We start from the raw sequence: 16,522 nt of genomic DNA on the forward strand, positions 1-16,522 counted from the left end.
CCCAGTCATTCCCAGAACCAACCATTTTCTTAGTGCTCTGAAATATAAAATAACACACAGTGTTTTAGTTAAGCTTTTATTGCTATGAAGAGACACCGTGACCATGGCAGCTCTCATAAAGGAAAACCTTTAATTGGAGATGACTTTATAGGTCAGAGGCTTAGTCCATTACCATAATGTGGGAGGAATGGCAGCGTCCAGGCAGACACGGTGCTGGAGGAGTACAGAGTTCTACATCTTGATCCATAGACACCAGAAGGAGACTGAGTGTCACACTGGGAGTAGCTTGAACATATGAGACCTCGGAGCTCACCTCCACGGTGACATACTTCCTCCAGCAAGGCCATACCTATTTTCAAAAGGCCATAGTAGTGCCACCCCCTACGTGTCAAGAAATCGAACACGTGAGTGTGGAGGCTATACCTGTTCAAACCGCTATACAGTAAGCTGGTGGGCATGTACACACGCAGTAGAATAAGGCAAGCAGGTAAAACAGCACATGGTATGCTGATGTGCATGCACATAGAGTGAAATAAGGTGAAGCAGGTAAATCTGTACATATAGCCAGCATCTGCCAGTGACAGGCAGTCAACAAATAAATACAAACACAGATGATTCAGACAACTGTACCAACCAAGGTGATATGATGATGATGGTTCTTGTGCCTATAAGATATTTCTAAGCTAAATTCTTTCCTCAATTCTTCCTTTATTCTCTTTTATTTCTTTCTTCTGTTTGAGAAATGGTCTTGTGTGCCCAAGTTGCCTCAGGACACAGCCAAACATGGCCTTGAACCCCTTATTTTCCTGCCACCTCATCCTAAGTGCTGCGATTACAGAGGTATTTTGTAAGGCTCAGCTTAGATTGTTTATTGAGCTGTAAAAGTAAATAGAAGTAAAATTCTTTCAAAAGAGAACACAAATTTTGGTGGGCAGGGAAGACAATGGGACCTGGAAGGGAGTTGGGAGATGCTTGGTTTAGAAGACATTGTATGAAAATTTCAAAGAATTAATAAAACACTACTTAAAAATAAATATATTGCCCTTAGAGGCTTTGCAGGTATGGCTTCTTTGTCACATGTGTGTCCGTAGGTGGCAGAAGGAGGAAAGGCTATGCCTATGCTCAGTGTTCTGACCTACGGAACATCTGAATTATAAGCAATCCTAGCATTCCCTGAAAAAAGCGATTCTGAGATGACTACCAGTTTGGTGCCAGGCAGACCTGGATGGGATCCCAGGATGATGAGCAAACCAGAGACTAGAAGAACTCCTGTTACTGCAGGCACCTGATGGGAGGGAGCCCAAGTCAGGCCAGGTGAGGAGGAAGCCCGAGACAACCACCAGAGCAGTGCCATGGGTGCCTGGACAGGGAGCTAGCCTGAGATGACCACCACTCCAGTCTTGTGCAGGCCTGGGGGGGTCATATTACCCTAAAATGAACCCTTCCTGGCACTACAATGCACAAGTGGGGCATAGGATTCCTGAGACAACTCCAGACACTCAGAGACCCCAGGTGCCACTAAGAAAAGCAAGTAAGTGGTGGAGAATGGAAAAGAAAGAGAAACAGAAGGCTGTGGGCACAATGAAGAGAGGCAGAACTGGAGACTTGAGGGTAATTAGGAACAGCCTGATGAGAGTAGCTGATGTTGCCACTTGGGTCCTGACCTGTGCTGCCACCAGGAGCCACACCTATCCTGTGGCCCCGCAGTGGCAGAGGTCTGTTACCACCAAACACCAAGCTGACATTTCTGGTCTGGGCTGCTGCCCAGGGACATGTTGATGTTTGAGGGTTGTGCAGAACTGGCCCTGCTCTTCACCTGGGAATCATAAGAAGGCTGGCTCTGAAGGCATAAGAGCAGGGGAGCTGACCCCACTCATAGCCAGCTGGGGTACTCTAGAGAGCCAGCCCTGCACATTGCAGGAGTTGCGGAAGAGCTGGCCCTACCACTCATCTCCTGTGCAGTGGCATGGATGAGGAAAATACCCTCCTCCTTCTCTTGCCTCTCATCCCTTGTGGCAGGCAGGAGAGCAAGACAGAGGCATGGGAGGGCTGGCCCTGAGGGCATGAGCATGAGAGAGCTGGTCTCACCACTAGCCTGCTCTGCAATAGTATCAGTGAGGAAGAGATTCCCCTGTCCTCCCTTTGCTCTCTCCAATGGGCAGGAGAACCGGTCTTGATGTGTTCATGAGAGCAGGATTGCTGTCCCTGCCCCTTACCTGCTGCATCACTCAGGAGAGCAAGCCCCGCACCTCACCTGAGCAACAAGTGTGGGGGTTGTGGATGAGCTGGCCCTAAGGGTATGAAAGTGGGAAAGCTGACCCTGGTCCTTGTCTGCAGGTTAGCAGTGTGGGCAAGGGAATGATGCTCTCCTCAACTCTCACCCTTTGCCACGTATGGCAGGCAGGAGAGCTGGTCCCAGGGCCATGAGGGTAGGAAAAGTGGCCTGGTCCCTCACCAGCTGCAACACTCAGGAGAGCAGGCCCTGCCCTTCACCTGGTCAGCAGGATGGAGCTGGCCCTGGCTGCTGGGGTTGCCTGTGAGATGGCTTAACGATGTGAGCTGAGATATCTCTCAGGCCCAGAACCAGGGCTTTCATTTGACTCACCACAACATCTACCCCATCAATGGACTGCTGGAGTCCATGAAGGAGCTGTCCTATAGATCTAAAACTACAGGATTTCCATAACACAGGGTGACAACAGGATATCCAAGAGGAGCCCTGTTGAGGATCCAGTACTGATAGAATAGCAGAAGCCAGAGTCCTAGTACCAGACCAAGAAGTCATTGCAATGAACATTTGCAAGGAAAGAAAGGTGGACAAAAGGGTGTACTGTACACACTACAGCTTCCACAATGAAATACTTTTTCTCTGTTGTGGGGAGGTTGTAAAGGTGGAGGGTGGGTAGGAAGAGATGGGGAGATGAGTGGGATTGGGGTGCACAATGTGAAATCCACAAAGAACCAATAAAAAAGCTAAAAAAACAAAAACAAAAACAAAAAAAAAACCAAACACACATACAACCCTACAAGCCCTTAATGAGTTATAATGGTTAAATTCTTTATACCATTCTCTCTGAGAACATTTGATGGAGATATTATTGAAGATAACAGAATAATATATCATTACTCCCAAAACTTGGAAATGACAAACTACTAAATGACAGACTACTAAATGACCCGTGTCAACAAAATTCTCAAAGAAAATATTAGAAAATATTTTGAATTATGTAAAAGCAAATATATAACGTGCCACTTTCTGAAGAGCTGCCCACTCCACAGTTAGAAGGAGGCTGGCAACAATTGGTGGGTTTTAAAAAATATATTTAATTTTTTTCTTGAATTTTAAATGCATTAAAATTTCAATATAATTAATATACATCATTTCCTTTCCTTCATCCAAACTCATCCACATACTCCTTCCTTCTTTTTTTACTATAACTGGCTGTGTCTGTATTTTGTTATTTGTATGTACATGAGTATATAATTTTAGCGCTGACCACTAATAACCACTGATAAGTAATTAGGAGGCTCATCTCTGGGGAAAACTTTTTATCACTCTCACCATTCCATTGCTTGCAGTTCTTTGCCTCATGAGTTTTCCCTCTTCTGTGTTAGTGTATCTATGGTGTTAGTGTATCTATAGTGTTCTTGTTTAGGTTATGTTTAGGCAGCCACCTTGGTGAGACTTCATGGGTGTAGCGTCTGACATTTCTACGAGACACAGTCTCACAGCAAACTTTTGTTCTTCTGGATTTTACACTCTTTCTGCTTCCATGAATGATTATTTTTAGAAAGATTTCTTAAAAGAAACATATCACATAAGGATACCCACCTTATCCCCAAACTTTCAATGTAAAAGTTCAAGCCAACCTAGCAGCACACAGAAGGAGATAATACAGATTACAGGAGAAGAACACAAAACAGAAAACAATAGAGTAGGCCCATGAGCATGTGTTGACTGTCCAAGATCAACTTCACTACCTAGTCAGCCAGACTGATTAAACGAACAAACAAATGAAGAAAACCACAAACTTCTCCATCATGAAATGGAGAAACTATACCAAATTATGTTATAAGAGCAGTTAATAGGTTAAGGGATATTTTGAGCAGCGCTTTAACTAGAAGGCTTGAGTAAAACTGAAATTCAAAAACTTGGTATGAAAATTCACCTTTTAAAACTCATTAGTTACTACTAAAGAAATTGAATTAGTACTCTCAACATTTCCAGCCAGAGCAATATAAGATGGTGTTCCATAAACCAAAGGCACATGCAGAGAAGTTCTCTGAGGACATACAAACCTACAAGACATCAGAATCCATTCTACGAGAGACAACGGAAACAACCACTGCAGACAAAGATTTCCTCCCAGCCACTCTATGAACCCAATTACAGAAGAAGGTACAGAGAAGAAGAAAACAGGCAAGCTGGAGGCAGCACTCCTCATGGGCACAGATGCAGTAATTACAAACAAACCAACAAATCAAATGACAGGACATGACCAGATGATAGCAGCTGGACTGATGTCTATGATCAATAAAGAAACCCATCAAGTTAACGGTGATTTTCACCTCACATCCTGTTGAGGCAAAATGAAGAGCTGGGTCTGCAGGGCAGCTTCCCTCACACTGCAGAAACTTGTAGTCTTATAGCTACCTGGGTGTAGTGTAGGCTGAATATAAGTGTTTGTTTCTAAAGACTGCAATTGGAGTAAGGCTATGCCTAGTCATGCCTTTTGTTCAATGACTCACTGGGGGATTTAAGTGACAACATCAATAAAAAGAGAGAGAAAGAAAAGAAGGCTAGACTCTAGTTTTGAAAAAAAGCCTATGGTCCAAGAAACAGCTCATGATTGACAAAGCTAAGAATCCAGCCCTGGCCCATTGGATAGGGAAGGTACTCATGAGTTCAGCACTAAAGTTTGATAGTTAAATATGCATTATTGCTTTGATGGTTAAATTAATAATTTTATAATAATTTTGATGATTAAAGTATGGTGTTGTCCAAACAAGCAGTAAAGACTGGATAGTTGGTAAAGGAGAACTCACATAAAAAGGCTGATTATACAGAATGTTTAGCTAAGTAATGTTCCATGTTTGCGTGTTTGGTTTTAATCTAAACTACACTATAATAAAATTATGTCGTACTGCTTTATTACTCTAAAATCTGTTTTAAAATAAGGGCAGAGCTAGTACTAACATAGAATAAGCTCTGAACCCAAGCACTTTCTTTATAATAACAGAAAAATACTCTGAGGTGTTAACAATGCAATTTTGCACTTATGAGAAAAACGAAGTCAAGGAATAAAGAGTGGACCTGAAAGCCAGATAGAAAGGCCATTCCAGAGAATTCTAGCTACAGCTGATTTGTTAAGGACAGGACTTGCTGAAGTTACAAGACAATAGAATGATACTCTTGGAACTGTGAGGACCTGCTGAAGGCTGAACACAGCCATCTTACCTCCAACTCTCCAGGAACTCCTTCCAAGACAGCAGAACCTTTTAAACCTCTGCCTTTCAGGTGTTTCTCTGGCCGTGGCAGGAAAGCAGTCTGAGAACTGTTTCCTGAGCCTCACAGTTCAGCAAAGTCTGAACCATCAATCACAGGGAGAATTTGAGAATCACTATGAGTTTTTTAAAAATGTTAACGAAGATGGTGGATGTAACCAGTGTTAGCTACTTTGTGGGCTCTTCTTTCTTCCACCCTTCTCTACCCCTTTTCTTCTACCCTTTCATCCCCCTAACACTAGATGAAAGAGAGACAGAGAGGAGAGAGAGGGGGGATAGCAAGGAAATAAACAGATCCCTGAATAAAGTCAGGGATTGGAAAGGGGCAATGTTATTGTTACACTACTTCCTCCTGATTAGGAGCTTGGAGCTTCTTTGGAGCAAGTTTGATCTTTGTCATTAAAATATACAATTTCTTCTTGTTGTTTCTTCTTTGTGCACAACTATTTAACAAAGCTCAACCAACAATAATCAAGAGCAACCAACAACCAACTAACCACCCACCCATCTGGGCTCTAGCATTTAGATGCCCTCTGAAAATTCCCTAGAATTCAAAATGTCACACAGTTGCAGAGACTATCTGTTGCTGACAAAACCACCACACCTCTGCTAGGGTATAAGACAAATCATAGTCAGCTGCTGAGAAGCAATCCCATATCCTCCAACCTGGGATTAAAACAAAAAGATATTCTTATAATATTGCTGTGTTTTGTTAAAGAAACACAATTTTCAAAATTATCACTACAGATAGATATTCTTGTTTGAATTCAGTTGCTGAAATAAGACATTATGATAAAAACAAGCTTAGAGGAAGGAATGGCTATTCATGCTTCCTTTCCCAGTATGCAGTCTCTTGTAGGAACTCAGGACAAGACCTCAAGCTGGGAGCAGAGGCAATGGAAGACTACTGCTTGCTGGCTTTCTTTTTCTCTCCCCACCCCCCAGTCAGCCTGCTTTTGTACACATTGAAGAACTACCTGCCCCAAGGTGGCACTGTCCACACTGGTGGAGCTCTCCTCCATCAATTAACAGAAAAAAACAAAAGTCCCACAGACATACCCGCAGGCAATATAATCTAGGCTAATTTTTAACTCAAGTTCCCTCTTCCTAGATGATGCTAGGTTATATAGAATTGATAATAAAACTAACCAGAACAGTAGGTAACACACAAGAACAGATCACTGATACTTTTTTTCAAAGCTGGGGACATATTAAAAATATCAAAAGGAAAAAATCAAAAGGTCAAAAACAGTATAATTTGTATTCATTGGTAAGCTGGCTGAGGTTGGATTCAGTGAGCATGCAGGTAGACCTTTAGAACTTCTCATACTGAACAACAAAGATAAATTGTTGAGGGGAAAACACAGAGGAATTAAAGCTAAGACTATCGAGCAGAAGAAACAAGAATAACATTTAAAGATGAGTACGATGAAACTGAGAAGACAGAAAAAAATGTGAAACTAAAAGCTCATTTTGGGAGAATGATAAAAAAAAGAAAAAGAAAAAGAAAAAAACCTGCAGCCAAGCTCGCCAAGGAGTAAACAGAATACAAACTGCTCATCGCAGAAAAGTTGGTTGTATCTAGTAGGATTCCATGAACATTAAAAGACAACAGACTATTACAATGATTTTAATGTATATGCATTTGAAAACAGATGAAATAAATCAAATCCTCAGAAGAAACACACTGCCAAAGGCAGGTGTAGGTGATTTACATGAGCATATAGCCTTTGAGGCAAGTAACTCCTTTAATAGCTGAACCTCTCTGAGAGCAAAGCAGTCAAAGTGGCTCTGTGAATTTTATCAAGTTTTTTAGGAAAATCATATCAAATCCTCATAATTTCTTTCAAAGAGTAATGTTGGAGGGATACCCCCTAGCTCGTACATTGATCTGACTAAAATCAATTATGTGCAAGACTTATATGAAGAAAATTATAAACCCCAGAAAATAGAAATCAAAGAATATCTAAATAGATGGAGAAATAGTTCTTGGACTGGAAAGATCCGTATTGTTAAGATGTCAGTTCTTGCCAACTTGGTCGATAGCGTCGATGAAATTCCAGCTGAAATCTTGGCAAGCAATTTTGTAAATAATGAGAAACTGATCCTAAAGTTTACAAAGAATGATTAAGGACCCAGAATGGCCCCCACTGCACTAAAGTCAAACAGATATATTGCAAGAGTGACACCACATGACTAGGAGACGTATTGTGAAGCTGTGGTAATCAGCACAGCATGATATAGCCATAGGACAATAAAAATACAGTAACTCCATCAATGTGCAGAATATAGAGCCCAGATATGCACAGAGTCAAATACTGTCATAACAGTGGCAGTGCTAGAGAGGAAAAAATTCTGCAAACAGAGATGAAAAACTCCCCCACCCTCCACATAATTCTAGGTCTGGACTCCACCTGTTTCACAAAATCATCTTACCATAGATGTAGGTCTAAACACCCAGGGCCATAAAATTTATGAATGGAAACAAACAAACAAACAAACAAACAACTTGAGCTTGTCAGTAAATTTAAGATCAACAATAGTTTATTTCATCAAAAACATGTGAAATTGACTTTTTTTTTTTTTTTTACAATTTACAACTTTCCACTCTGTGAAAAATACTGCAAAAACAAAACAAAACAAAACAAAACAAAACAAAACAAAAAAAACAAGCCACAAACTAAGGGATTCTATAAGTAAAAACATATATATCAACATAAAAAGTTGATAAAGGATTTGTGTCCAAAAAACAGGGAGAAAACAGCAACCTAATTAAAATGGATAAAATGTATGAACACATAGCTCAAGAGAAGAGATACTGACAAACCTAGAAAAAGACAACAGAGATATTTGTCATTAGTGACTGCAAAAGGAATTAGATAAAAGGAGAATTCCTGTAAACTTGTAGACTGACTAAAATAAACAGACAAAAACTCCTATAAACTTCAAATCCTGTGGAGGAGGGGGAGCTGTAGGGATTCCTGGATGTGAGGTGCCCAGTAACATCCCTGACCTGGAAGCTTCTCAGGGGTGGTCTCACACAGCTCTCAGTGTGGCTGTGCCATTTAACAAAAAGTCGTGTTTTTGATGTTTACTCAACTGATTTAAAAACTCATGTTCAGAAAAGTTTGAACATGCATGATTACCACAGCCTTAGTCATAACTGACCAAAGCAGATAGAAATTAAGGTTCCTACCCCGAGAATGACTTCTGGGTTGTGAAATACTATTCAACAACAACAACAACAAAAAAAAACAAAAAACAAACAAAAAACAAAAAACCAGTCAATACTTGAGCAGCAGTGAAAAGGGAGCATTTTTGAGGACCTTACAAATTCATATTTCCAAGTGACAAAAAGCAGTCTACAAGACTATACATTCTATGGCAGTGATTCTTCAACAAACCAGAAAGGGTAGAGCTGTGGTGGTTCCCAGTTGGAAAAATTATTGCATCAGCAGCCAGCCAGACCTTAACAGCCAAAGAAAGAGACAAATAGTAAAGAGTCTGCAATTTGAAGAGATACAGCTATCCTGCCTATGGTGACACTACCCTGAAAGTGCTGCATCTCATGTGATCTCGGAAGCTAAGCAGGGTCAACCTGGTTAGTACTGGGATGAGAGGCACAGATGGTTTAAATGGATCTCTTAATAGAGAATCCTGACATCATGTGCTGCTCAAGATATGAAGAAGCATTCAACACAGAGAGCTTCATTGCATTCAAATCAGAATAGTAATTTGGAAGGTTGTGAGACTGCAGAAAGGAACGTAGCCTGTCAACAAGAGGGCTTACTGTCACCAAAACACATAGTCGGGGGAAAGATGCTAGCCTCCCTGACTGTGGAAACATCAGGAGATAGTAGGAGTGAGATGAGAGGAGAACCTCCAGCCACATTCCAGTTGCCAGCACTGGGGCCCGAATGACACCCGACTAGTAATTCTTGCTCACTGGAGCTGAGCAGAGAGGAAAAGCCCAATTTCTCACTGTCCTAGTGGGAGCTGACAGATGTGCAAGACGGAAAGGATGGATGGAGCCCTGTGATAATTCATTAAGCTTATAGATCCCCAAAAAAACACTTAGCAAGACACAGTTACAGATGGAGGTGTGTTAAAAGGCAGACTGTGTAAATAAACAGGTCAATGTATACATACGTCTCTCTGAAAGCTCTGTCAGCTCCACTGGGCTACATGAGCAAACCCTCAGACATGCCCAGTACATGGGTTATGGCTCCTAATACCATTCTTTGATGAAAGAAGCAAGAGCTTCTAAGGGAAAATGTTTGGAACAATATATATGGAAAGAGGTCCTGGAGCATATGATAGTGCCAGAAAACAGAATGTTCTGAAAACTAGCAACTCATTTGATATGGAACGACCAAAGGAAGGGTGGATATAGAACGACAGAAAGGGCATCCAACCAGCCAAATGGTAAATAACTGTCAATTAAACATGAAAAAATGCAATTACAACCGAAAGTGCAAGATAAATATCTACAGGTATTTAGTGACAGAAATAAATAACAAATAACTGAAAAAGAAGATTTGCCACCATGAAGAAGAAGTATGTTTTTTTTTTGTTTGTTTTTTGTTTTTTGTAGCTATTCTGCTTATAAGAGAGATCATGTGCTACCCACATTTCCCAATGGCTGTGGAGATATTCTCTCATCTCCAAGCACAGAGTGTGGAAACTCAGGAAGAGGAGAAAATTTGTAACATTTCAATAAAAACACTTGGTAAACACTGTTTTGGCCTGGTATTTAAACCCAACCCCCATAGCCAGGAATCAGCATAGCTGTGTCCTTGGTATGATGTGACAATGTGAGTTTGTATCTGTGAATTCCCTTCTCATCTTTTCTACATAAAATTTCTCTTAAAAAAATGTCAACTGAGATCAGTTCAAAGCCACCTTGCCAGAGTGATTTTCTAGAAGTATCTATCATTGTAATCTCATTGTTGAAACTCTCTGCTCCCCTCTCCTCAGTTTCAAAAGTTATACCATAGGCATTAGAAAGGACTCTTTTTGGAAGATTTTAAGCACATAGCTCAGCCCCTTGGCATAGAGGTCCAGGTCCAGGTCAAGGTCAGTTGCCCTAGTCTGTGTCTGCATGATGTCAGGGTTATAGCTTCTGAGCTACCAAGAGAACTGCATGAAGTGTGGACTTGAGTAGCTATGCCAAAATCAGGATATTGGATTCAATGGTGCTTATTATCTACTGTATTGATGCGAATGTACTATTCATTTTTGGTTATTTCTAAGTGGCAAGTGTGCCACAATTAAAATATGTGGTAGGCTCCTGTCCTGTTACTTGTTTTCTCCTACACCCAATGCACATCCCATTCGTCTTTCTAAGTGAGGATTGATCATCTTACCCCGGGTCCTCTTTCTTATCTTCTTTAGGTGATAGATTTCATTATGTTTATCCTATCTTATATGTCTATATAAGTGAGTATATACCATGTGTGTCTTTCTCCTTCTGGGATACCTCACTCAGAATGATCTTTTCTAGATCCCACCATTTGCCTGCAGATTTCATGATTTCTTCTTTTTTTTTTTTATTGCTGAGTAATATTCCATTGTGTAGATGTACCACAATTTCTGTATCCATTTCTCAGTTGAGGGGCATCTGGGTTGTTTCCAGGTTCTGACTATTACAAATAAAGCTGCTATGAACATGGTTGAGCAAATGTCCTTGAGCAAATTTTGGGTAAAACAAACAAACAAACAAACAAATAAATAAATAAATAAATAAATAACTATAAAATCTGTGGACCTCAAGTGAGATGACTTGCTAGTAAAGGCACTTTCCACCAAGCCTGACGACCTGAAATCAATATCAAGAACTCAGCAGGAAAAAGGAGAGACCTGCTTCACACAAGCTGTCCTCCACACTTCGGCCATGCATGTGCGTACATCTCATGCCATGACACATTCAAATAAACAATGAGTGAATAAATGTAGCAAAAACGTGTAGGTGTGTTTTCAGGTGGATGTGGCGGGACCGTCTTGGGACTCCTGAGCTGCTAGTGCAGCAGCGCACATGGCTGAGGAAATCTGTGTGGGATTGAGCAGATGTGGGCGTTCCTTAGGGGCTTGTGCTTTTTTTGTGAGCTATGTATCTCTCCACTCGTTTCACAATGAAGGTAATGTCTGCAACATTAGTGGCACGCATAAATTAAGCAACGTTTGTTGGGATTTTATCATTGTTTCAGCACATGAAGAGTAATGTGAAAACATCACTGGTCATATTAATTCATGGCTCATATTTTGTTGTTATTCAGAATTTCATACATAAATCAAATCAGTCTCTAACTCACTTTCCTCCCACTCCTCCTCCCATCCTCCATGGCTTTTCCCTCCCAACTTTCATGTGCTCTCTCTCTCTGTCTTTCATTCTCCCTGAGGCCATTTAGTGCTGCCCTATGATCATGAATGTAGAGTGTGAGTAGCCTTCCAGGGGCTGCACTGCAGAAGAAGACAACTGCTCCTACCCTGCCAGCCACCGATTGCTGTTAGCTCATCAACTAGACGTAGGATTTCATGAAAACCTTCCCCATCCATACTGGGGATATGGATAGCTTGAGCTTTTACAGAACTTCTTCATGCATTTCCAGCTGGTGTGGGTTCATGTGAGCAGCAGAGGGTCAGGTCTGATAGATAATACCATTGCCAGTGTCCACTGCTTCTGGCTTTCACAATATTTCTGCAATCTCCTTCACCAAGACTCCTGAGCCTTGGGTCAAAGGGCATGGTTATATATAATTTTTATCATCTGTCTATTTATCTTTATATCTATCTGTCATAATCATCTATCTATCATCTATTTATTTATCATTTGTCTATTTGTCATTTATATATCTTTTATCTGTCATTTCTCTCTCATCTACCTACCATCATCTATATCTATATATTTTTAAACATTATATATAATATGTATCAATGTATATGGGATATATATTATATAATGTTATGTATTATTAAATATATAGGTATAGATAAATATAGAATATATATACATGTATATCCCTCAAGGCTCTATTTCTGCTACTGGGGTAGAAAAACATTCAATAAGCTTATGTAGCTGGGAATTCTGGGAGTTTCAATAATGAACTAGTCTGGTAAAATTCGGCTACTGGCACAATAGTGGCCTGAATGCTATGGGAGCAACCAGATACTATATAATTGAATTTACACCCCTCTCCATATGATTGAATTCATTTCTGTTACTGTGAATGGGACCAAAACACTGTGGTTGTCTAGTTATAGCCCCTAAGGTAGAACCTAGTATTATGATTCTGATAACTGGATATAAAAATTAACTAGCCTCTGTAGCAATTAACTACCCACAGATTACTGCCTCTCTCAACTTTTGTCAGAGAAGATTTCTTTTACAACAGATGATGATTAATACATACGCCCACAACTGGTCCACATGCAGAGAATAGGTCTTACTTTATAATGCATCTGAAAAAGAGCCTACAGTAATGGCTGCTTTGCTGCCTGTTTGACACATAGTACCTAAGCCAAAGAACAGGTCTTCTAAGATGTTCCAGATTGGCTAATAATTATAGAACCAGAAATGAGCTCTGGGGTCTCCCTTCTCTTAGAGAGGTGATCATCCATCAGTAAAATAAGAATATTTTTTATGTTGCCAAATATTGAGTATATAATAATAGATATCTTTTATATAATAATATAATAGTAAATGATGTGTTATTTATGCTGCTAAACACTGAGTAGAATGATAATAATAATATCTTTTTATATCTTCAGATCTTCGAGAAATGGGTTTGCTTCCATTGTGGCATGGAGAGTCTGAGGTTCCTTTCCTGAGAGATCAACCACCTTGACAAATTAGTGGAATAGGCGCTGGTTCCTAGTCCACCTACTGTCATGCAGACTGCAGTGGGAACTTCTGGTAAAACCCAGGCCCTATTTCTCAGTCAATAAGACTTTCTTTTTTTTTTTTTTTTTTTTTTATACTTTTAACTTCCTAAAATTATTATCTCTCTGACATATCTCCTTATGACTTCAGGCAATGAGAGGGCGCTGATGGGCGATCAGACGATGTCTTCCTACATCTGTAGACTCGGATCTGTTTTTAATCAAAATTCTCAATCTGTTTTATAGCAAAAAGACAAGTACAGCCGATAGCAAGCATTTTGGCCGAGGACTTTGTGGTAAGAAGTAAGCAGTAGTCACACACAGTGGGCACCTCACCATACCGAATGGTCTTCTCCCTGTAGTATATAACAGGATCGGAGACAAAAGCCATCTCACAGCAGCAGGGATCGCACTTTCACTCACCGTGCACATGTGTTTTATTTTATTTTTATTAGTGTTTTTGTTGTTGTTGAGACTTTCATGCAATGCATTTTAATCTTCTAAAGAAGTAGTTCTATTTGGGATTGGAGTTTTTCCTTATTCACAGACAAATACAGAACAGTGGCAACTTGGTTCTTATTCGAGAAACTACTTCCCTGTCAGGGGCATGTCAGTTCTGTGATACACTGACTCAGCCATAAAATTCATTGCACATCAGTTGTTCGAGAAAGGACTGCTGGTTAAAATTTATTTTTACATTCCATGTCAACTTGAAGTGCAAGAAAAATTAGAGGAGGGAGGGAGAGAGAGGGAGAGACAGAGAGAAACACATGAAAGACAGAGAGAGAGAGAGAGAGTAGAATGAATCATGTCTTCCAGATGACAGCTCTCTGGGTGGAATCTGAAGCCAGAAGCAAGAGGAAATTTTCATTAACAGTCAGATTACGTGTCGTTTTGATTCACACTCCCTAAGCAAGCTAATTTGGGCTGCAGCCAACCCTCTCCAGCGTGATGACAACACAACAGGCTTCGCTGACTCCTTCCATCGCTAATGAGTCCTTGAGTGACAGCCACGGTCTCAGAGCTCTGCGTGACTCCTCACCCTGCAGTGTCAGAGCAGCTGCTGTCCCCACCCTGATGATGGGTGGTGTCAAGGGCAGGCTGTGATGGTAAGATCACCCGAGCCGACTTCACTCCATCCACGTGCATACCTATACACGCACCTGTGCCCAGGTTCACCTGCTAGTGATGCTCAGCACAGCACCGTCGTGACAAAGTGAACTGTGCTGGTGATTGGGCTCCTCAGAACAGCTCTACCTTTTAGACTGGGGATTAGCCCTTCTTTTCACTATAGGTTTGTTGGAACTATGGCTTCTTTGCTGAGCTATAAGCCACTGCATTCTTTCATGTATGAAGGCAGCCATTTGAATTTTTCTAAAAAATCTCTAAATTTCAGTCTGATTTTTAAAAATATCAGCTTACAGATCTTTCCCCTCAAATCTAAATCTTAGTTTGACTTTGTTTTTGTTTCCAGAACAAGCTAATCAGACCACCCATTTTCACTCTAAAGCTCTGTTCCTGGACTGCTTATTTGAGCTGTGAGTGGAATCTCGAATGGGTTTGAGGCTGGAACATACATGAGTCTGTGAGGTCCATAGGAAACATGCTATCTTTTAATTCCATGTGATGTTCTGAATAGAAAAAAAAATCCCCAGCACATGGATGGGTTGCATAGCAGTTTGTTGAATGAATCAGCAAATATATACATTTGATTTGCTAGTTCTTTCTGAGAATTACAAGGTTACATTAACATGCTTACCTCTCGTGGTTTTCTTCCTCCCTGGAGCATCTGTGTGCTCACTGAAGAATGAAGTCTGCCCCCTCCGAAAGTGGAAAGGGTGAGAGTGTGGAAGGCCAGGTGCTGGGATCCAGTTGCAATGGTGGATTGGATGGAGGTGGACAGAGTGGAGCTCTGGGATGCAGACTCTGAAGACAGATGAAGGAGGCTTCAAGTTTGAAGATGTCAGGGGGGAGGGATTCCAGGCTGATGGGTAGACAGGAAGTGTTGGTCAGAGGAAGCTGTACTGTTGATCCTGGGGAGACTAAAGCAACCATCACTCACTTCAGATGGGGAATGAAAACAGCCCAGAGGAGTGATAGCATCTAAGTCCACCTTAGGGAACCAATGCCCTTTTTAGGGTTATGGGTGATGGGGCATGGTGATGACTCACAAAGATCTGTCACTGAACATCGTGCGGGTAGCTCTTCTAAAGAGCCTTTTCTTGATTGGCATTTGATTAGTGCTGTAAAACCTTGGTGAAGGGCCTGGTGAATCAGAGGATTTCAAGAATCCTCTGAGTCTTGCAATCTGCTAGTGAATTTCATAACTTTGTGAGCCTCTCCCATGTCTTATCAGGCTGCAATGTCTTAATCTAGACAGAATGGCTAGAGCAGAGAAGCCGAGGAGACGGTGAGATGACTGAGTGGTTAAGGCTGCTCTTCCAGCTTCCACGGTAGCTCCCAACGTCCTAACTCCAGCTCCAGGGGATCAGTGTCTTCTTCTGGCCTCTGAGGACATCAGGCACACACACAGTGCACCTTTACATGTGCACACATCATATTCATATATTATAAAATAGAAACAAACAGACAAAAATATTCAAACAACATCAAAGATGGCAGAGGCTGAGGCCAGGGTGGAGCCTGAATCCCAGGATGCTGTCAGTTTGGCTGCTCTTCTACTTCAGAAGGCTCTTATTTCCGTAGCAGTAAAAAACTTTCAGCTCCATTGCTTTCTAATGTGAGGTCCTGGCTGGTGGAGGACATGAGCAAATATGGAACCCACAGTTACAGTATCACTTCTCTCTCACCAAGTCTGTGGCTTCTCTTAAGTGCAGCACGATCAGAGACTACTGCATGTCGAGTATCAAGACAGTTAGATGAAGACCCATTTCATTTAAAGACATACACATTTAAGTGTGTGTGTGTGTGTGTTTGTGTGTGTATATGTTTTCTTCTATTACATTGATGTGGGATGTGCATTTGGCAGGTGGGTCAAAGAGAGAGAATTACAGAGTGCTCATCAGATATGTACTTTTTTGGGCTTATGTATAAATTTGTGAAAAGAACAGTGAATTTAGAGGAAAAATGAATAAAGACAGCAAAGGATTATAATAAGGCTATATCTTCTTTTGTTCTC

At 41.0% G+C, this 16,522-nt stretch overlaps 1 non-coding gene across 1 annotated transcript; it reads left to right on the forward strand.

The window, feature by feature from the left end:
* The first annotated feature begins 1,037 nt into the window (after positions 1-1,037).
* LOC129691753 (small nucleolar RNA SNORA17) lies at positions 1,038-1,171 on the forward strand. The gene has a single exon (XR_008722546.1). It is a non-coding gene; the product is annotated as a small nucleolar RNA SNORA17 (small nucleolar RNA).
* Positions 1,172-16,522: the final 15,351 nt, after the last annotated feature.

Source organism: Psammomys obesus, unplaced genomic scaffold (assembly GCF_907164565.1).
Source record: "Psammomys obesus unplaced genomic scaffold, mPsaObe1.curated_primary_1811, whole genome shotgun sequence".
NCBI classification, from domain to species: Eukaryota; Metazoa; Chordata; class Mammalia; order Rodentia; family Muridae; genus Psammomys; species Psammomys obesus.